The sequence below is a fragment of the Anas platyrhynchos genome, chromosome 8 (genome assembly GCF_047663525.1).
Source record: "Anas platyrhynchos isolate ZD024472 breed Pekin duck chromosome 8, IASCAAS_PekinDuck_T2T, whole genome shotgun sequence".
Taxonomy (NCBI): domain Eukaryota; kingdom Metazoa; phylum Chordata; class Aves; order Anseriformes; family Anatidae; genus Anas; species Anas platyrhynchos.
This window is the reverse complement of record NC_092594.1, coordinates 4,225,890-4,247,957: the sequence shown is the minus strand read 5'-3', so window position 1 is coordinate 4,247,957 and position 22,068 is coordinate 4,225,890. Positions and strand designations below refer to the sequence as shown.

The window sequence follows — 22,068 nt, the reverse complement described above, 5'->3', positions numbered from 1 at the left end:
TTCACTCTTTCACCGCAAGACTGAATATAGCTATCGGCGCAATGGGAGAAGACTGAAAAAGTGGGCCTCAGAAAACGAAATGCGATTCCCTTTGGACCATCCGATAGTGCCCCTAAAGGAAGGCTTTGGGTACAAGTGAACTCCCCAGGGGAGCCTTTATGCACCCCCACATGGAAGTGGATCCTCCGGGTTCGCTCTTTCTGAGCAACACTAAAGATACCCCTACCCGGCATAGGAGACGACTGAAAACTCGGGCCATAGAAAACGCATTTCGAGCCCCTTTTGCCCATCCAAAAGTGCCCCCAGAGGAAGGCTTTGGGAAGAAGTGAACTCCCCAGGGGAGCCTTTATGCAGCCCCACATGCAACTGGACCTTCCATATTCGCTCTTTCACAGCAACCCTAATAATAACCCTGGCCCGCCTGGAAGTAGAGTGTAAACTCGGGCCCCAGAAAATGGGAGAGCTAAACCTCAATTCACTCTGGTAGCAACAGATGCATATGTGACCAGCATCTACGTGTTACAAAGACATGGCACTACCTCAAGTGTGACGAAATAGAACCATCAGTTAAGAGGAAGAATGAGTCACGCTGAGCCTTAAGACGAAACACGGGGCCAAGAAGGCTGCACTGTGCGTGTGAAGTGGTGGTGGTGGCAGTGTGAGGTGTAAGACAACCAAGATAATGACAATGATTAAACCATTTTTGCTTCTACACTAGAACTACTTCATTTTAAGTTTGAGTTGTGGTTAGTAGGACCTGGAACAATCAAAAAACCTTTTCATAGTTGTTTGTTGGTCCTTTTTTTTTTTTTTTTTTTTTTTTGGTCAAAGCATAGATCACATTAGGAAGCTTATCTTCTTACTACAAATATCTAGGTCTTTTAACCTTAATAAAGAATGATTTTAGTTAACTGGAAGTATGGACCTCCTCATTGACAATCTTCCAAGAAATAACTTCTATGAAATCAAGTGCTGGCAGCAAAATCAAGTTGATTGTTTAAAATACTGGCATCTAAAAGCATAGCATATTACACATTTGTTAATTATAATGCCATTCAGAGTCTTTCAGATCATAAAATACCGTTTTCTCAACCACAACAGTGTGAGACTGTAGCTTCTGAAATTATGCTCGAATCCACAGAAAACCAAACACAAATTTAGAACAGTGTTATACCACTGCCTCTATTACAAACTGATGTTGTCTCTCCTTTGCAAGTGTGGGGAGATGTAGTACCTTCCTGGATAAGAGTTAGTTCAGTAAAAATATGAGTTTTATGTCTATCTGATATACTTCTGTCTGTTTGCTACCCCTCAAATGATCTACTGACAAACACAAAAGCATTTTAAGATCATGTACTTACATTTAGTAGGTGCCATTAGTTGATGGGGTGACTCTCCAAAAAAGCCCTTCAATTTCTTCTTCAGCTCTCTGCTGGTTTTCTCTAGAATAAAAGAAGTCTTTTTCCAGTTGCTGGACTTTTACTTCATACTCTTTCAAGGTTTCTGCAATACCTTCACCACCTTGTTCTAGGGCAAGTAAAACTAGTATGAGAATCAAATCTTCACTTCACTTCTCTGTGCCAAAATCAAGATGCCCAGCTAGAGAATGTCCTGTATTTTGCTGACACTCTGCTTTCAGGGTGTACATTTAAACTAGTATGACAGAGGAGCAAAAAGCCCATGCCAACCCCAATTCTCCATTTTAATAGGAGCATTTAGAGGATAAAGATCAAGGGGATTGCTATCTTTCACCTTTCCAATGTCAACAAATTGAATATAAAAATGTGACAATTCTGACCGTTTTTTAAAAATGGTCAGCTTTTTTCTTTTATACAAGCACCTTGTGTCTGTTCATCAGCATCCTACACGACATCAGAATTAGTAACAGCCAAAATGTTATCTTTCTACCTCATATCTTCTATTTTCTTTCATATGAAACACAGTATTTCTCAACAGTGACTAAAGATAATATCTGCTGTACAATTCCCCTTGGAAAACAAACAAGCACCCTTGAAATGATGCAGTATCAACTGTATTTTTTTCTCATGTTCTCTGTGTTGTAGCGTCAGCTGCCTGTCACACTGCAACTTGATGTGCTCAAGTGCAGATTCCAATTCACGTATTATATTTTCCTGGTCTATGACCTTCATCTCCTGTTCTTCAGTCTGCAGTTGTAATTTACGTTCAGACTCTCGCAGGCCAACAATCTAAGACAATCTAATACACTTCTATCAAACCATTTCAACAAATGCTTTTACAGTTCTGCTTAACAGATGAATGGATACAAAAGCAATTGTCTGTATAAGCTGTAAGCTTATACTGGAAACAGATTTGCCTGCTGACACGAGTTCACACTTCAGAATTGAGCTCTGTAGATTTTGATCACATGGACTAGTGGATTTTTTAATGCCCTGTGCAGAACTTAAACTGATACAAGAGTTTTTTTCCTGTTTCTGGAAAACTGCCAATTTGTGTACCACAGACAACTTGTTCACAAAATCACCCAAGGTTCACCCATGGGCAAAGAGAGACACCAAGTCCTAATGCATTTCTTTTTTATGTTTCCAGGTGTCATTACGATTCTTCAGTATATGGTGGTAAGCGCTTGTTTGCAGAAAGATTTTATAATGGATTTGGAAAAAAGAAATACTATCCTGAGGTTAATAAAGACTGCAGGTGGGAAGAATTTCAATACGACACCACTGTTTAAATATGTTGCTACTTGAGAAGTTAGCAGCATAAAGCAGTGGAAAGGAGCAAGGAAATTTCCAGAGTTGCAACACCTTTTAAGCTAATGACACCAAAACAAGATACAAACAAGTAATAGAAAAGCATCCTTTTTTATGTTGATGTCAAGATGCAAAATATCCAAATTAACAACAGATGTGAGTAACCTAAGCAGGCTTTCAAGGAAAGTGGATTAAATTGACTTTACTTCTTGACACTATTTCCTTTAACTATTTAGCGCAATAACAGGTAATAGGCTAAAATATTGATCATTAGCCAAAGCAAACCTTGTTAAAGTATTTGAAGAGGATAGCTCTGAGCTCATCAGCAGACAAGGAAACTAGTTTTCCTATTGCATTATCCTCACTCTGTGAAAGGATCTGTGAAGAGGATCTAAGCAAGTACTGGCGACTCTGAATACTTTCATTCTTGTAATTAATAGCAGCCTCCAGGGCTTCAATTCCTTCTTCCAGCTGCAAAAGGACATGTTCTTCCTACACAGAAACACAGGAGTGAGATTGTAAAAAAAGTACAAAACAAACCTTTGTGTGCATAAGACATTAACTTCATTCTCAAAGGTGAATCTAAATTGAAGAGCAAGACTAACTAGTAGTAGTACAGAGAATGGAATGGGAAAAATAAGAGGAAGAGTACAAATCTAGAACCTGCTTGGAGCAAGCAGGAAATGTCTTGATATCCCTTCCACAGACCAGAGTTCAAACAAATGGTTCATCACCACAAAAGCCTACATTCTATTCTTCCTCCATTTTCCCCTCCCCACAATTTGATGACTTCTATTACTTTTTCAGTTGAACTAGTTTTCTAATTAGCGATTAATGAACCAATCAGATCTGTAAGCAGTTTGGTGACCATTATCTGTGCAGGAAGGTGGCAGAAATTCATGCCCTGAAGTATTGCAGAAGATTCTGTGGAGTGAAGCAAATAGGATTCTTTCTGGCATGCTATCAGCTCAGTAATAGGCCCCAACTGCTGCTTCTCAAGACCTAAAACAAATCTGTGTATTTTACATCAATTTATTCAATCTTCAACTTAATTATACCGATCAATTCAAGTGTGTAACATCCATAATATGGCTTATTTTCATTGTAACTATATGGAGGCCTTCAGGTGAGGTTTGGTCTTTCACAAAAGCCTATGAAAAAAAAAATCAAGGGACATCACTATTAGAGTACTTCACCTTGTTTTATGTCCTGATAGGAAAATAGCTGCCTAAGATAAATTGATGGACATCCTGTTTCATTATTTCTAATTATAGAATTGTTAGGCCAGCGACATTTGTCCGGACTCTAGCTAAAGTAAGTAAGTTCCTCTGAAAGTATATGTTGTTCCCTGTTATGGAAGTAGTGCCATTATAGCAGTACTTTCATGTCGGCTGTTAACAAAAACACCCAACTTCAGTTCCTTGATTCTCTACTGTCTAATACTGGGAGACATTTTAGGTCATGATTGGAATACTTTATTATACAACATATCCTAAAACTTTGATGTATCTCAGAGATAGTTACTTACTTCAGCTGACAACACTTTTCAGTTACCCTCTTTCAGTTTCTCATCCACACTATTTCTTCTCCTGAGTAGCTGATCCCTTTCCTTCTGAAGAACCTGAATTTTTTCCAGAATGTCTGTCTTATCTTCAGTAGTGCTGTCCTGAAGCTGCATACCTTTATCACACAATTCCTGGTCCAGCATACTTAAGCGAGTAGACAATTTCATACTATCTTTGTTTAAAGCCTTTAAAAAAAAAAAAAAAAAAAAAAAAAGAGAGAGAGAGAGAGAGAGAAAGAAATAAGAGGAAGAATGAAAGAAACCGTAAGTATAAAACTCCATCCCCATAAACATGTACATGAGACTGTCGCATCCTAAAGTGGAAGACCTGTCTACTTCTTGTAAAGGGACGCCATTTAGGCTAAGTAGACAGCTACCATAAAATTTACTATTTAATCAAAAGATGAAAGAAAACAAAGAAAAGCAATGTGCAGTTTTCTACATATCTTACATGAGTTAGTCATTACGGTGACAATGACATTTCAATTTCTGTTTCTCAGTAGCCAAAGTAAATAATACAGAATGTTTCTCTGCCATGTTCTCTACTTTGCAGGCACTGAGCAATTTTTTAGATATCGTTATTTAATGTGCTGCAATAACAGAACTTTGGAAGTCAGATTTTGTTTTGTTGTTAGAATTTCAGGGATATCATGTAAATAAAGGTTATTACATTCTATTATTCATGTTTAAAATGTTCATTTGATCAAGCCACACAATAATGTAATGGCAGCGCTAGAGATACAAGTTGCATCGCTTAAACCTCTTCTGTTATCCGGCTGCCCTCCTCCCATAGTCTTTTCAGGCAGCTCTACAATTGTGTTAAATTTCTTTCTTTCTTTCTTTTTTTTATTTCTTAAATCACCTGGCTAGATCTCAGTTTCTTGATTTCTAGGAGGCTCTTCTCTTGCAATAATGCTTCTTTTTTAGCTACAATGGCTTCTCTTTTCTTTAAATCTTCTTCTAGTTCCGCTAACTGTTGGTGCTGTTGAAGAATTCTTTCCATTTCTTCATCCAGCCATTTCTTTTGCTCTTCTAACTTCTACAATTTAAACAGAGATCCAGAGAGCATTAACGAGGACTATTTGGGTCAGAATTTTATGACTATGTTTTTCCTCTTTTAGAGTAACTGATAAAACGTGAGAAATCAACATTTCAATTCTTAACATTAAGTGTTCAACAGAATCCTGATTCAGGATAATACAGAAATAGGACTGACTTAAGGAGAGGCTCAGCAATGTTATATTACTACATCTTATGCAAACAATTTTATCAGATGCTTTTAAGGAAATGTATTATTTTCCTAAAAACAGTTATAGAAATAGATGTCATATATAGAATGACAACAACTAAGTTTGAAAGGTACCACAAGAAATCAGCTAGCCCATCCTCATTGCATGATTCTTGCCCAAGACCAAGATTTGTGGAAAAACACATCGTGATGAGAAACTCTGATGCTGAAAGAAAGAAAAAATGGGAGTTCTGATCCTGCTAGCAGAGTCTATTATAAGTCTCTTCTGAAGCAATGGTTTATCAGTGGGCATATTGCTGGTATGGCTAAGAAGTTGCTTTTATTTCGTTTTTTAAATTGATTTTCACCTCTAAAGACTTTGGTTAACTCATGAAACTCTCATGTTCCAATGTCTAGTTCTGAAATCATGCAGGTAGCACTGTTGCACAGGAAACCTACTATTCTAACACTGTCATGAACAACCAAAACCATAGCCATTTGTCATATTTGTCAGATGGGAAAAGAAATAAACAAACAAACCATGCAACATTTATAACAGAGCTCATCAGAATCACCTTCAAACCTACCAGACAACCAAACTCGTTGAATTTCCAGCTATCTGCATTACTACCTTTGACAAGTCATAGAAAAAACAAAGACATTACAGCCCTCTCCTTTCGTTCATTCAAAACCAGCTAAAGAGCTTCTTGACTTGTCTCAGTTTTTGCTACAACAAAAAAATAACAATTTAAAAAAAAAACAGGGGAGGGAGGACGGAATACTCTTCTTCCAAACGCTTTACAAAGATGACACGGGGTGAATAAAGACACCTTTCTTTTCAGTGTCCACACAGATTTGGAATAGATTAGCTACCTCTGATTTCTGTAAAGTCCACACCGAGTTATTTTTCTTCTTTTTAAATGCAGCAATCTCTCTGTCTTTAAGAATCTTCTGTTGCTGTTCCATCTTAAGCTGAAGTTCCTCTAAACAAAAACAAACAAAACTTTCTTTCTGCCTCAGTCAGTGTGTTTTTCAAACACATTTAATGACAGAATCTACACAATCATGAAATCAGAAATATTGAACTAATTTACATGCAAAATTGCAACTCAGGGCTAGACATCACATAATAACATTCAAAAAAATAGCTGAAGAGAAAGGAAGAATGAAGTTTTCTGTGAAAATACTTATACACAATTTCTTCAGTGTCAAGTAAGCAATTACTTAAAAGGACAAAATCTGGTAGTATAGTACATTGCCTTTGGGAAAACAAAGGTCAAACTGGTTGATCTTATTCTTTGTCATAAGGAAACAGAAAGAATCCTACTTTAATTTGTAGCTGGTCCCGCAGAAGCTCTGCTTCTAGTTGCTTCTTTTTTTTCACTCTCCTCACGCAGTCTTTTCTATAGCAGGGTCTGCTGATGCTTCATCTGAGCCACGTTCTGCTCAAGTTCTATCGCTCGTTTTTCACTTTGGTTAGATAGAGAAGCCAGATTCTTAGTGTCTTGCTTCTTCTTCTGTAAGGCCTGAATGTTCATGGAAAATTTCAGCTTAACAACAGGAAAACTTAAAACTAAAACCCGACTCAGGTTAATTCTCTATTTCACTGAGTTAGGACAGTGAGCAAGACTTGCTACATTTTGCCACAACAATCACACATTATCTCTAAGGTCTCTGAGCCTTCGTAAAATCATCAAAGACAGAACTATCTAACTACTTAGTTGTTAAATAGTAGTGGGTATAACTGTGTGAAGGTTCTCATTGGCTACTTCAATCCAACTAGCTTCAATTGTGTGAAGCTGGTGAGAGTTTCACAAGCAGAGTGTACGGATTTCAAAGGTGATGCTGAGACAGGAATTTGCAAATCCTAATGGTCATATTGGAAATACCTGCACTTTCAGCTTAGCTGCATCCATCTTCTTTCGGAACTCTCTTTGCAGCTTGGCTTTCTCAGCTCCTTATTCTCCAGCTCCTGAAGCTGCTTTTGAGTTTCGGCCAGTTCCATTTTGGCCTGCTCGGATTCTTGTTCCGGTTTAGTTATCTTCAAAGAATATTGCCTGCTTACACACTCTGCATCCTTACCTTAAAGACATCATATCCAAATAGTTTTAAAACAGCAAGCTAATAATTTGCAATGTATCACTTAAACCTGTAATTGAATCGTTACTTACTACATCCTGATTAAACCAAAAATTTCTGAGACATTTTCCAAACCTAAACAAACAGCTCCCTTATAACACTGAAATATAGATGAACAAAGGAATCTTAAATCTGAACTCTTCATAAATCATCTGATGTCACCAAAGAAAGTAACACCTGAGTGCCACATCAAGTGAAAATTTTCTGCCTACTGCAGTCCTTGACAAAATAGCTTGCCTGTATTATTATGTTTTTTGTTGTTTGTTTGTATGTTTGTTTGTTTGTTCCCCAGAAGAATATGCTACATATTTCTCAGCTTTCAACTTGGTAATCAGCAAAAAACTCTCGATTGTATTTCTACTGATTTGCCCTGTTCGGGCAATCTGATTTGCTCTGTTTGGGATTCCATGAGTACTGTTACTGGGGGCGCACAATGTTTCTCAATGCCAAAAGACTGCCTCAGGAGAATATGTACACACTAGAAGAGTGTGATTGAAACAGGTAAGCACAGATCTTTAGGGTCATCACAATGATAAGTTTCTGGCAAGCATATATATATCAGGACAGGTGTGTAATGATATAGGCTAACAGGGACACTGACCTTTTCCCTCATCTACTTCTGACTCCTGCTTCTCTACTGCTATGATGGCAATGAAAGCATTCCCAGCACAGTGTCGTATCTTCTCTCCTATCCCAGACACTGGGTGACAAACACATGTCCATGAAGAGATCAGTTGCACTAAGCATACATGAAAAATTACACTATAGGTGGATAAACACAATAAGCCACAAAACACAAAAAAATATTTAACAAACAAATCTGCAGATCACAGCTGAGTAGGACACAATAAAAATTTGCAGCCTTCAATGCACTCATAGCAAGTAATTCATAGAAGTTAGGAAACTGTAAGTTACCAGAAGTATTCCCGCAGAAGAAAATTACCCAAAAACTAAGATATGCAGGTCTTCAGAAGTTTTGTGTCTTTTTTCTTGCTTATTTCTGAATGTCTTCATTTCAATTTTTCAGTCACTTACCTGTTCTTACTAATTCCTTAATAAGTTCTTCTTTCATTTTGATGTTAAGTGCAAGTTCTCCCATTTTTTGCTTGGCCTCAGTGAGTCTCAACTCTGAATTCTTTAACTTCTGCATGTTAAAAACATGACTTTTCTGGAGGCAGTCGATTTCTTCACCTTGAAAGAAAACAAAGCAATGTGGAAACCAAAAAAAAAAGGAATAAAAATGGAATAAAAGGAATACACTCTTTAGCCAAAAGACAGTGATCTGAAATATAGTATGTATAGAATTCTTACAGATGAAGCGAAAGAGCCAAAAGGAGAGAGTATTGCAGAGTCTTTTCCCTGCCGTCTAAATACGGAAATGACAGCATGCATTAGCATTTAAAGAATGCTAATGAATGCTAATCTGAGAGAGAAAAAACATATTTAATTTAAGCATTTTCAGTGCATCTCTGATGAAATAATAGCATGTTTCCTTTTCTTGAACTAGTACTAGATTTGTAGGTCAAGTGCTTTCTCGATAGTAAGTAGTACTCAAACATTAAGGTCACTGATGTCAATTTCAGAAAAGGGAAAAGGAAAATAATTAAAAAATAAATTTATGTTGAGCTATCATGAAAAAAGTATTTGTAGCAAATAAAGACATTTTGATGAGAAAAATAATTACATGTGATAAAGACATTATTGCATATTCTAGTACTATATCTAACACAATTTACTCTCATGACTTCCATTTTACCTGTGGCTGTATCAGTCTGTGGCACAGATTTGTCACATAAGCTGGACTTGTCAACTTGACATTTCATGTCACTTTGCTCAAAGGGAAAGCACAGAGAAGCCTGTTTTCGTGTCCATTTTTGGTTTATTGAATGCCTAAGAAAGAATGGAAAACATGATACATTCTAAACACAAAGGGATTTTTTTTTCTTTTAACTTTATATAAAGTACATGATATTAAAGAGAAGAGTGCCAAACTGAGAAAGCTTACATAAGCATTTGCACCTTCTTCTTCCCATGCTTGATCTTGTTGGATGATGTCCCCAAAACAAAGATCATGCAATCTTTATCGCATCAAAAAAATGTGGTTTTTAAACTAGTTTCATAATATGCCTAGTTGGTCCTGCAAATTTATTTTAAGTAGTATCACAAATGGCCTCACATTACAGTAGGATTAGGCAGTAATATTGTATTTGCTATATATTTATCTGTAACAAAAGTTAAAGAAAAAATTACCTAAATGAGAAAAAAAATAAATAAATTACTTTTGACTGTCTGTATTTTCTTTCTCTTCATCACTCTGATAGAGAGGTGGCAGTGAAGGACTTCATCTTGATCTTCTATGTAGCTCAGTATCATCTGGCTACGAGCACGGAATCCTGCCATCATCCGAGCCAGGGAAAAAGCAGGGGGACTGGTATACACCTGCCAAAAAGCACCAAAAAAACACTTGGAATAGTTCAGTAATTCTTTATTGATATTCCAATAGTATTTCAGTTTAAAAGTCTTTCACTACCTGACCTTGTATGCAGAATTGCAGGTGTTTAAATAATATTTCTGAGTACCTGTGTACCAGAAGGTTTTGCAAGAGAAGGTTCTGCTTAGAACACTTGTCCCAAGTGCAAAAGAAGGTACTGTTACCAACTTATTACCCAAAATGTTCAGTTTATCAGTACAGAATAATCATTCATTTTGGTAATGCTTCCTATCTGAACTGTTAAACATTGCACAAAAAGATCACTAAAGACTACAGCTTTATGACTGTGATAAATTCTGTGTTTTAAGTCAATTTGTATGGGGCTTTGAGCAACCTGATCTAGTGAAAGGTGTCTCTGTCCATGGCAGAGTTGGACTAGATGATTTTTAAAGGTCCCTTCAAACTCCAGCCATTCTGGGATTCAAAATGTAAGCCCATAGATTTTGGACAACTGGGACATAGCGTGTGTTGCAAGACATTCAAAAGTACTTTTTCAGTCTTCAATGCTAAAATGCTTCAAAGCTAAACAGCAGCTGACAAGAGGTCACCATAATTTGTCACGCCCAATAGAACTATTGAACAATAACTGTTAAAAAAAATGTAATGCTTAGGTAGACCTTACCTTTCGTGTCTCTGTCCCCGAAGATGGGTAAAGCGAGTGTAGCAGACTCTTTGTGAGTGGGACACTGTATGGCCTTCTTGCAGATGCCATAACAGCAGGCCCATCTCCACAAGCACTTGAGAAGTCCCAAGTTTTCACAACCATAAACTTCTCTAATTTTTCTTTTAGCTGATCAATAAGGATTTGCTGTTCCACCATTTTTTCATTCTCATATGAAAAAAACAAAAACAAAAACGGTTGCTGATCATCAGGTTTGCATCATACCTTTCTAAATTCATTATAAAGGTCAGTCTTCTTGTATATCATTCACTAACTCTAAATTCTTCTGCAGTGCACAGGCAAATTCTGCAACAAACTGAAAATTCTCTGGCATGACAGGTAGAATCTTACCTCTCCCCAACCTCCAATCATTTTTTTGAGACATTTTTGTCTCTAAAGGACCTGTCCTATATAAATTATGTCAGCTAGATTTAGACATCTAGTGAGAAGTAGATGACATATTTATCAGCCCTTGCTTGCCTTATTTGTGTGTTCATGGATAAATAAAACGGTAATTCAAGAAAAATGTTCAAATGAAGCACATGGTCTGAGTTTAAAGAATGAAATGTACATACATGTAGGCTTCCTCTTCCTCTTGGAGTGGTCCAACTTGAAAGATTATTTTTATTAATTAACATTCATAAAATTGGACGTGACCCCAGGATCCCCTGTATCAACCGTTACTTTCTTTTCTACCCAGCCTCAAATTTGTCGGTAATGCTAGTTTGAAGAACTTACTTGCCTTTCCTACAGCAATCTCTGTGCATTGTTCAAAATTACATATCTTCACTGAACTGATTTATCCATAAGGCCAAGACCATACAATTTTCAGTCTTCTCTGTTCCTTTCAGAATACATCGAAAATCTTGCCTACCAACAGGAAATTTGAATAACAGCTAGAGATAGTTAACTAAAGTATGCATTCTCCTACTTTGAATCATATATTTTTTATTTATTCTTTTTTTCTCATCTTCTTAGACTGCAAGTCCTTTCCCCATACATAGACAATGCCCCACAAATTGACATTTTGTTGGAATACAATACATAATATTTCTGTGTCATAGCAAAAAGAATATATATGTCAATACCATACATTTTATGATTGTGGAAGTAGTAATGGGCAACTCCACCTTGCAACTTTTTTTTTTTTTAATCCCTATAAGACTCTGTCCCTTATGCCCTTGTACATACAACCCCATAGTGCATAACCTGTTACATAAATACATGGGTACAAACATTTACATGCTACTTTTACAGTTCTTATTCTATCATGTATCATTGAAACGACACTTTCCTGTGCATACAACTTTAAGCCATTTGACACAAGCATTTGATTTAATTATTATACTGATTTTTCTGTTTTTAAGTAAAAGTGAGAGCTGCGATCTTTTGCCTACAGTACAACTGTTTCTGTTCATATCATCTGCCTCGTATCCTCCATAAGATACAATTATAAGCATAATCATATATAAGCATCTATGGGTATTAGAAGCATGGATTGTTTCAGTCTAATAAGCTGACAATATGCAGTATGGGTTAAAAAAGGAAAACACACAAAAAAAGCCTATCCAGAGATGACAGAACAGAAAAAAAGTTACAGAGGGAAGGAAAAGATGGTGACCAGTGTACTTACCTTTCATTCATTGACTCTCCCCAAGCCATCAGCAAAGAAGAGGAAAAAGGAGAAAAAGGAGAAAAAGGAGAATAAGGAGAATAAGGAGAAGAGTACTAACTAGCCATGTTTATGCTGTTCCCTTTAAAAAAGGTCAGATCTATCATCCTATAAAGTCAGATCTATCAACTATCCTATATATGGTCTCCTGGATCTTGAAATGCTATTCACTTACTACCCATTACAATTTCATTAGCATATACAAGATCTAGAGAGGGAAGGAGGCAAGCAGTGTTTCCACTGTGTCACTCAGCTTCTTGTAATAGTAAACTCTCAGAATACTAGGATGAAATTCTGTCTTAAAAAGTCAAAAGGCAACAATACTTTACTCTCACACTGAATAAAGATATAACAAAGCATGTTTCTACACAGCCTTTCAATTAAAGCATTCTGTAGGAACTTGATGGTCTTTTTGAGATTCTAAACAATCTTTTAAAGCCTTTCAAGTCCTAAATCATGAATCGTCCTGAAACAACTTAGCAACAACACAGATCTGGAGGAAGGCAGGAAGCAAAGAGAGGGTGAATGAATCACTTAATATCATACAGGAAGGCTGTGGCACAGTTAGGCTGATACACAAACTTCAGGAATCACAGTACTGTGATTCACCCACTAGATGATCTCAGCTCATTAGGGAATACAGCTCTAATTCAAACAAGGTGCTTGTAAGACTGGTAGGTGTTTACATCCAAAAAAATTCTGAAGGATCTGTCTTGAAATCATGAGTACATTCCTATAGTGGACGGATGGTTTGATATAGATATATGTAATATATGCCAGAGGAAAAATACCTATAATCTATGTCTTTCTTCAGTCTTCTTTAAAGATTCCAGTTGCTCTTCATTTTCCTGTATTAATGTCTTTATCTGATTCTGCAATATCTTCAATTCATGATCCTTCTGGCTGAATACTTCTTCATCCATAGCTAGAGCCTGCTAGATAATAAAAGGAAAATTCAGCCAGTGGAAAAGCAGGCATTGTTATTCTTGAAGTTGGAAAATTAAATACATACATATATTTATTTGTTGTTCAAAGATGTGAGTGGAACTGCAAAGTTGTGACGTATATATGGCAAATTCTCCCACCATGGAATCACAGAACAGCTGAGGCTGGAAAGGACCTCTGGAGGTCACCTGGTTTAACCCCTGGCTCAAGCAAGGCCACCTTGAGCAGGTTGCCCAGGACCATGTCCAGGTGGCTTTTGCAGGTCTCAGAGGATGACTCCACTTCTTTGGGCAACTTGTTCCAGTGCACAGCCACGGCCACCACACAGTACACAAGTGCTTCCAGATGTTAGCCTAGAAGCTCTTGTGTTCCAGTATATGCCCACTGCCTTTTGTCCTGGCTGCACGTTCACTGCACCTTCCCTTCAGGTATTTGTAAGACATTGCTAAAATCCCCCACTGAGCCTCCTCTTCTCCAAACTGAACAGTCCCATCTCTCTCAGCCTTTCCTCATTGGAGAGGTGCTCCAGTCCCTTAAGCATCTTTGTGGCCCTCTGCTGCACTTTTTCCATTATGTCCCTGAATCTCTTGCATGGGGGAGCCCGGAACTGAACAGAATCAAGCAGAATGCAGTAGAGAAGTTGGAAAGGACCTACAAAGATCATCAAGTCCAACTGGCTGACCACTTCAGGACTAACCTAAAGTTACACCATGTTATTGCGGGCAGTGCCCAAACGCCTCCTGAATACTGACAGGCATGGGGCACCAAACAGCTCGCTAGGAAGCCGGTGCCAGTGTCTGACCATCCTCATGGTACAGAAATTTTCCCTGATGTCCAGCGTGAACTGGACATCCCCCACAGCTTTGTGCCATTCCCATGCATTCTTCCCTCAGTTACCAGCAGCACAGACCAGCACCTTCCCTCCTCAGCAAGTTGCTGAGAGCCATGAGGTCGCCTCTTGGCCTCCTATTCTTTAGACTGGACAACACAAGTGTTCTCAGTCTCTCCTCATAGGACCTGCCTTCCAGCCCTTCTACCAGCTTTGTTGCCTTCCTCTGCACACTTTCAATTATCTTCACATCCTTTTTCAACTGGGGTGCCCCTGAGCACACGATACTCAAGGTGAGGCCACATCAATGCTAAATATGGTGGGAGAATCACCTCTTTTGACTGGCTGCCTATGCTGTGTATAACGCACCACAAAATACAGTTTGCAACTGCAACTGGACACACTACTCCAGCTGTGGCCTCACTGAGCGGAAGGATCACATCTGTTGACCTGTTAGTGACACTTTGCCTAGTGCAGCCAACAAAACCACTAGCCTTCTTAGGAGGAAGGGCACATGGCTGACTCATGTTCAACTTGGTGGCCACCAGGACGCCCAGCTCCTTTTCTGCAGGGCTGCTTTCCAGCAGGGTGGCCCCCGGCATGCACTAGTGCCTGCAGTTGTTCCTCTTCAGGTGCAGGACTCTGAACTTGCCCTTGCTGAATTTCATGAGGTTCTTGTCAGCCCACCTTTCTAGGCTGTCAAGGTCCCTGTGGCTATGGCAGCATGGCCCTCTGGGGAATCAGCTGCTCCCTTCAAAAGTGGTTTCCACCAGTCGTTTCTTTACTTCTGTTTCTCATCTATTGATTTTGTTTTGACAAGTTTCTTTCTCCCAAAGGAAATAATGGACCCATAACCAACACTACCTTACAAAGTGGGTATTTAAATCCAATTACTTTCTTCGGTGTGCTGTGAGATTTGGCTGTAAAATCTCAGCATCAATCATAATATTAATACACTTCTCAAACAAAAAAATAAGGATGGCCCTCCTCATTTTTCATCTCAAAGAAGAGCCTAAAGATTAAAGAAATTATAATGTTATTTTTTTTCAGATGTTTTTCTGGGTAAGTGATCCAATAGTGATTGAAGGTTACTTCCAAATGTAGTTGGCCTTCCAGAAAACCTTTAGGAGCCAAATGCAAAGTATAGACACACTATGTCTTACCATTCTAAAGACAGATACTTCTGTACAACTCTATCTTTTCTGTACAACCTATATCTTTCAAGTAAATACAACTCTTAAGAGCTGCTCAAGAGCCTTTATTGCCCTGTTTATTTTAGCATCTCCCTAACCATCTCCTCCGAGCTGTGGATGGCATGCTTACCTGGGTATCTTTCCGTTTAAACCCAGCTCTTACACTGTTTTGAACCTGGGAAGCAGAGCTTTACAATAAGCCAGAGAAAAAAAAATGAAGAATAAATAACAGAGCTGTAATTTAGGATGATGAGAACCAAGAAAAGCCAGAATTTGTGTATGCGATTGCGAGGTAACAATCTACAGGCTTACCAGAATTCAGTGTGAAAAATGAAAATAGGTTGATTTTATAAAATTCTAACTTGTTGGAACTCTATCTCCTCCTCCTACAAGACAGACACATTAGCTTTCCTGATTTGTTCATAGGTACCTAAACAATCAACTTAGAATGAAATACCTGGCAGTTCTTTAGTTCTCTCCTCAGCTGAAGAATTGTGATATGATGGGGCTCTTGCATGGTGCCAGTTCCAGTGTCAATTTGCTGCACGGTGAGAGCTTCCTGCTTTTTAAGCTAACATCATCATTCAAATCAACCAGGAATGGGAAGGCTTCATCCAAACAGTTTCTGTAGCTGAAGCACTGAACTTGAAGCTGGGTGAGCTGTTCTTCTAGCAAACTGATTCAGGTTCTTTCTTGATTTAAGTCATGTCAACACTGATTACCAACTTGTTGGTTCTGCAAAGCTTCTCGGAGCAATCTGATTTCAAGTTCCATTTCATCAATCCGGTCTTGATCAGGGTTGTAGTTGACAACTGGTTTATTTCTAATGTTTTTGGCTCTGTTTGCATATTTGAGCGAATTTACAGATTCATCAAAGTCTGATGAGGATGGACTTATACATGTTATCATGACAGTCTTGGCGTTCCCTCCTAGGGAGTCTTTCAGAATGCGAGTGATTTTAGCATCCCTGTATGGAATATGTACGCTTTTCCTTTTTGGGTCTCCAAGAGCACTGATGACATTTCCCAAGGCCAACAAACCACTATTGATTTGAATTGATTCTTTGAATCCTTCACCGGTATTTCCAGTCTTTGTCACCCTCTCTGATCCTGCCAAATCCACAAAATGGAACTTTGAAGCAATCATCTGGACTGATTTCCAAGATGAATCCTGTGGATCACTATTTTTTTTGAGACTCTGCAGATTGTTTCTGACAAATACTGATAGTAAAAATGGCATGTGATCGACTAGAGTGTTCGTTCATTTGTGTTGTGCCTGCGTGACGAGCTGCATTGCCACTTTCCAACAGGCTCATCACTTCATCTGCACATTCTACTTGGAATTCCTTAGCACCAACAATCACTTCAAACACCAAAAGAAAATCAGAATAATTACATTAATTTTAAACTTTTCAGTAAAAGTTTACTGCAATTATGAAGAGTCAATCTATAAACACAAATCACAGAAGCATACAAGCCTGCATTATTATAAGGTCGTAGCACATAGCTAAATAAAATAAAACAGTATGTGGAAAGCATGAAGTATAGCACATCTGAAACCTGCAGAAATAGAATATATGGGTGTATTTTGTCACACCATTTGAAACAGTATTGTAAACAGAATACACAGAATACACTTAGGTGTTTACACATCGTCTTATGCAATTTGCAACCTAGTGCTATCTAGAAAAAAAGTATGAGCAAACCTAGCTCAAAGCTTACTTTGTCAGTTAAAAAAAAAAAAAGACAGAAATTTTGAAAGTTTGTAGTAAAAGTGACTCCCAGCCTATGTTAAGAACATAGTTCTTAGTGGAATGGAAGCAGATATTTACAGCATAAGTAGCTTAACAAATATAACTTTGAAGTGAGAAGCAAAGGCTTAATCTTAAAGCATTCATTCAACTGAATAATCATGCACAATTGTGTTTCTATGCTGAATTTGCAGAAACAGTAACAGTACTACCTTACCACCTGATGCTGCTTCTGGAGGAACATTGATATTGTTCATAGGAATCTCAAATGAAGGCTGCTTCAGATCAGCTAAACTGAACTGATATTTTGAAAACGTGACTTCGTCTAGTATTAGTCATCGGTAAGCTCTCTTTTCAAGAGGTGGAAACAATAATTTGTGCACACAACAGAAATCAAATGCACAAAGTTCTAGAGCTGAAATCCTACCTGTATTTCCCTTTTCATCTTCTCAGATATGTAAATCTTTCACAGAGGTCTCCAACTCCAATAAATCTCGAAGTTCTTCCTCGTAAACCTCTATATAAGATACCTTCACTCGGAAATTGATGTTATGGTTTTCAGAAATATGCTGAAATAACTCCTGAATAGCCCGTGGGATTATGCCTTTTTCATCCTCTGAAAATGATGCTAAAATATAAACACAGATGTCACAGATACTTGCAGTCATTCTGTCACACAAATTACAAAGACTAAAACTAAAGAGAAGTCTGCGAGGTTTATCACTCAATATAATAAGGAATAGGAAGAGCTCAGTTTTCCCAAGTTTTCATGTAAAGATTTGCTTTTCTGTTGATCAGAAATGCATGGAAATGATACAGAACTTTACTACTTTCTGCGGGTACGAGACTACAAGAAAATTAAATTAGTAAAAAATCACGCTAGAAGAAAAAAATATTTTGAACTTGCTAATGAATTAATGATAAAACTTCAAATCCTTTATGCAAAAAGAATGAATACATCATTTTCAGGGTTTCAAATTCAGAATCAAGGACCAAGAAAAATCCAGATAGTCTTCTAATTCCTGCTACTCCACTTCTTCTCTCTTCTTCAGCAGAACAGACAAACAAATTGTGACTTCTCGATACGGAAGGGAAGATAACCAGAGCTGGTGATACAGGATTTCAGGGAAAGTCAGAAAGCAAAACTGTATACATGCAGAAGCTGAAGAATTCTTCTGCGAACTAATACAGAAAAATAGTAGTTTCCAGTCTCAGGTGTTTGAGGAACACTGACTTGGAAATACCAAGTAAGTCGAATAGTAGAGTTTCAGATATCTGCCTTTAAAAAAGCAAAATTTGAATTCCACATAAAGTTCAACAAGACCAATATGCAAGGTTCTGCACTTGTGCTGGAACAGTTCCAAGCACAACTACAGTCTGGACAGAAAACAGATTGAGAGCAGCCTTGAGGAGAAGGACCTGGCGGTGTTGGATGATGAGAATCTCCACCTGAGCCAGCAATGTGTGCTTCCAGCCCAGAAAGCCAACCATATCCTGGGCTGCATCAAAAGCAGCATGGCCAGCAGGGGGTGGGAAGTGATTGTCCCCCTCTGCTCTGCTCTCGTGAGACCCCACCTGGAGCTCTGGGTCCCCCAGCACGAGGACGTGGAAGTATTTGAGAGAGTCCAGGAGGGCCACAGGGATACTTAGAGAGATGGAGCACCTCTCTTACGAAGACAGGCTGAGGGAGTTGGAGTTGTGCAGCCTGGAGAAGAGGCTTTAGGCACAGCAGCCTGCCAGTGCCTAAAGGGGGCCTACAGGAAAGCTGGGGAGGGACTCTGGAGGGACTCTTTGGCAGGTGGTGTAATGATAGGACAAGGAGGAATGGCTTTCCAACTAAAAGAGGGTTGATTTGGATTAGATATTCAGAAGAAATTCTTTACTCAGAGGGTGGCAAGGCACTGGCACAGGTTGCCCAAAGAAGCAGTGGATGCCCCATCCCCGGGGGTGTTCAAGGCCAGGCTGGATGGGGCCCTGGGCAACCTGGTCTAGTGGGTGACATCTTTGCCCGTGGCAGGGGGTTGCAACTGGGTGATCTTTAAGGTCCCTTCCAACCCAAACCATTCTAGGATTCTATTCCATGAAATTTATCTATGAAATCTCTTTGTCAGACTCTGAAAAAAGTCCAAGAGTGAGTTTGCTCCATACAATTACCTAAAGCAGATACTTTCTAAGTAGGATAAATGTAGCCAAAATTTCTAAAGCACTGTGTTTCAGAAAGTAGTGTAAGTTGCCTGTTAGAATAGAGAATGGGAAAGAGCACTTTAATTTTTTTTTATTTTTTTTTTTCTCTCATACTTTTGGTATAGCCTAACGGACACAGAATTTGTGTTTAGAACACAACCGTCACATAAACTTTGGAATATATATGTCTTTTTTTGCTATACATTTTTTCATTATCTCTTAAAAATTCTCAAGCATCATCTGTTATGTATTAAATACTTAATTTGCAGAACTACATTGTTCACACACACACAAAAAAAGACTTTTTACAACGTACCAATGTGACCACCTCCAATGGTGTAAGTCTTCCCAGAACCCGTCTGTCCGTATGCAAATACTGTAGCATTATATCCCTCAGCCAAAGACACTAGAAGAGGTTTAATGCAAACTGGATAAACTTCTTCTTGGGTTGAATTTTTGCCAAATACAACATCAAAAGTGAAGACACGGTCTTTCCCAATGATTATTCGCTGTGTATTTGGGACTAATCTCACGCATGCTTGGTGGTTATGAAGTACTTCCTTGGAAAGCAGAGGTCTGACCCTTACTGCAACTTTAACCAGGATCTCCTCCATGCCGGCCTCCATCTCTGTGCTCCCCACTCAGTATTCAGGAAGATCTGTTACAATTCCTCTGTTCACCTCATTTGCAATTTTCTGCACCTAAGAAAAAATGTTTTCCGAGTTAAAGAAGAAAGAATTAACTCCCTGCTGAAGCAGAATGTTGAAGAGTTTCCCAAAGTGTATTCTTATAAGCAACATTACACCCTGGAAAGGAACTGTGATAAAAAAGCAGATATGTTAACAACTGTTAAACCAGTGCAGAAACTAATTTTGCTTCTATTACCTTCTAAGCTAGCAGACTTAACCTTTGGTCTGAAAGTGGTCAGACTTTCTGTTTGGACGTTATACTGCCGGATGAAGCAACAATATTGTAAGATCTTGTTAATGAACTCTTGATAAAGCATAGACTTACAATGAACCTTATTTTCTCACTGCTACAGTACCGATGCATAGGCAACAGAAATTATTCAAAAAAACCTTTTTATCCGGAATGAATACCTATAGACACACACGTGCTTGAAAGCCATCTTCTGCTTACAAGGGCCAAGTATTTAGAATTTCAGAAGCACAGAAAGCTGTCGTGTTGCTTACATGGGGGGTATGATTTTAAATCGTTGTGATTACTACACACCAAGCATTCCTCTGATTTTAATCCGTCTCTTTATGCCCATATGGAACTATTTTTTATTAGTTATATATTTCAGCAACCATGGCTCCTTATACTGCCCCCCACGGATTAATTCTGAAGCACAAGAAGAAGCATCGAATAGGATTTCTTTACAAATGTCTACCAGAAACACTCCAAAGCCTCGATGGGTATCAAATGCTGCCGGATCCCAAACACATCTTCTGCTCTTGCTGATTCTCAGTCAAGGAGGCTTTGCCATGCAAAGGAAAGTTTGCTGAACTTCCTTCTTGCTCAACTCCCACGCAGCCTTTTTGCTGTTACCCAACTGGCAGAACTCACCAGCTAAGCACATCAAATTCAGCCTGCATGAAAATGCAACCAGATTGAAACACAAGTCTTCTGTGGTTGCAAAGAGAAGAGTTTTGGCATTTCACTCACACCCATTTGCATTGAGGGCTTGTCCATTCAGAGCTGAGAAACTTTGGAAGCTGACAAAAAGCCTTGTTGTACAGAACCGAGCAGAGGGAAGCCAAGAAAGAGAAGCAAGAGCCTGAAATCCTGCTCATTTCAGAAAGGGCACAGCAATCACGAGCACATACTGAAAACTTACTGACTCCCCCCCCTGCCCCCCCCTCCCAAAATGACACCCAAACCAGTCGCGGGAGGGGAGGGGCGGAGGAGGGGAGAGATCCCATTTCCTACTTCCTCAAACAAACACCAAGCAAAATGCCGGCTCAGCGGCGCTGTGGGGCGGCTCCCCCCAGCCCCAGCCCCGACCCCGGCCCCGTCGCTCCCCGCTCCAAACCTGCTCCGGGCGGCGGGAGGCAGCCTCCGGGCGGGCTGAGGGGCCGGCGGGCCGCGCCTGGGCCGCCCGCGCTGCTGGTGACAGCGCCTCGCTAGGCAACGGCCGCAACCTTCGGCGGCGCCGCCCCGCCGCGCACAGCGGCCCCCCGCGGCAGGAGGGCGCGGGCAGAGCGGGGGTTGAGGGGTGGGTGTGAGGGGACACCGGGGGGCAGCCCCCGGCCCCCAGGGACGCGCACAGCTCGCCCTCGAGTCCTGGGGAGGGTGGAGGGGGCCGTCTGCTTGTGGTCAAAGCAGGGGTGCGAAATGCGGCTTCCATCGCCGCGCTCGTCATGGAGGAGAGCGTCTCCTTACGGCTCCGGTGGAGCTCAGCAGTAAAGGCTGAGTTTTCCCTCAAACACAAGCGGTCTCCAAGTAGGCGAGCCACGCTCACAACTGCTCGCAGCTGCTGGCCCAGCAGCCGCCGGGAGTGCCCAGGCACACGTCCACACACAGACACATCTGTAGACACAATGCCGACAGAGCTCAAGGAGCAAAACGCGAACGGATTCTGTCAGATTTGTATATGAAAAACAACAGATAAGACCAAGTCGGTCCCATTCATGACATGGAACACTGCTTTAGCAATTTGTAAGTGCACAGAGCTTACTCC

At 39.6% G+C, this 22,068-nt stretch overlaps 1 pseudogene; it reads right to left on the bottom strand.

The window, feature by feature from the left end:
- Positions 1-463: 463 nt before the first annotated feature.
- Positions 464-21,562, bottom strand: LOC139998625 (kinesin-like protein KIF27; annotated as a pseudogene).
- Positions 21,563-22,068: the final 506 nt, after the last annotated feature.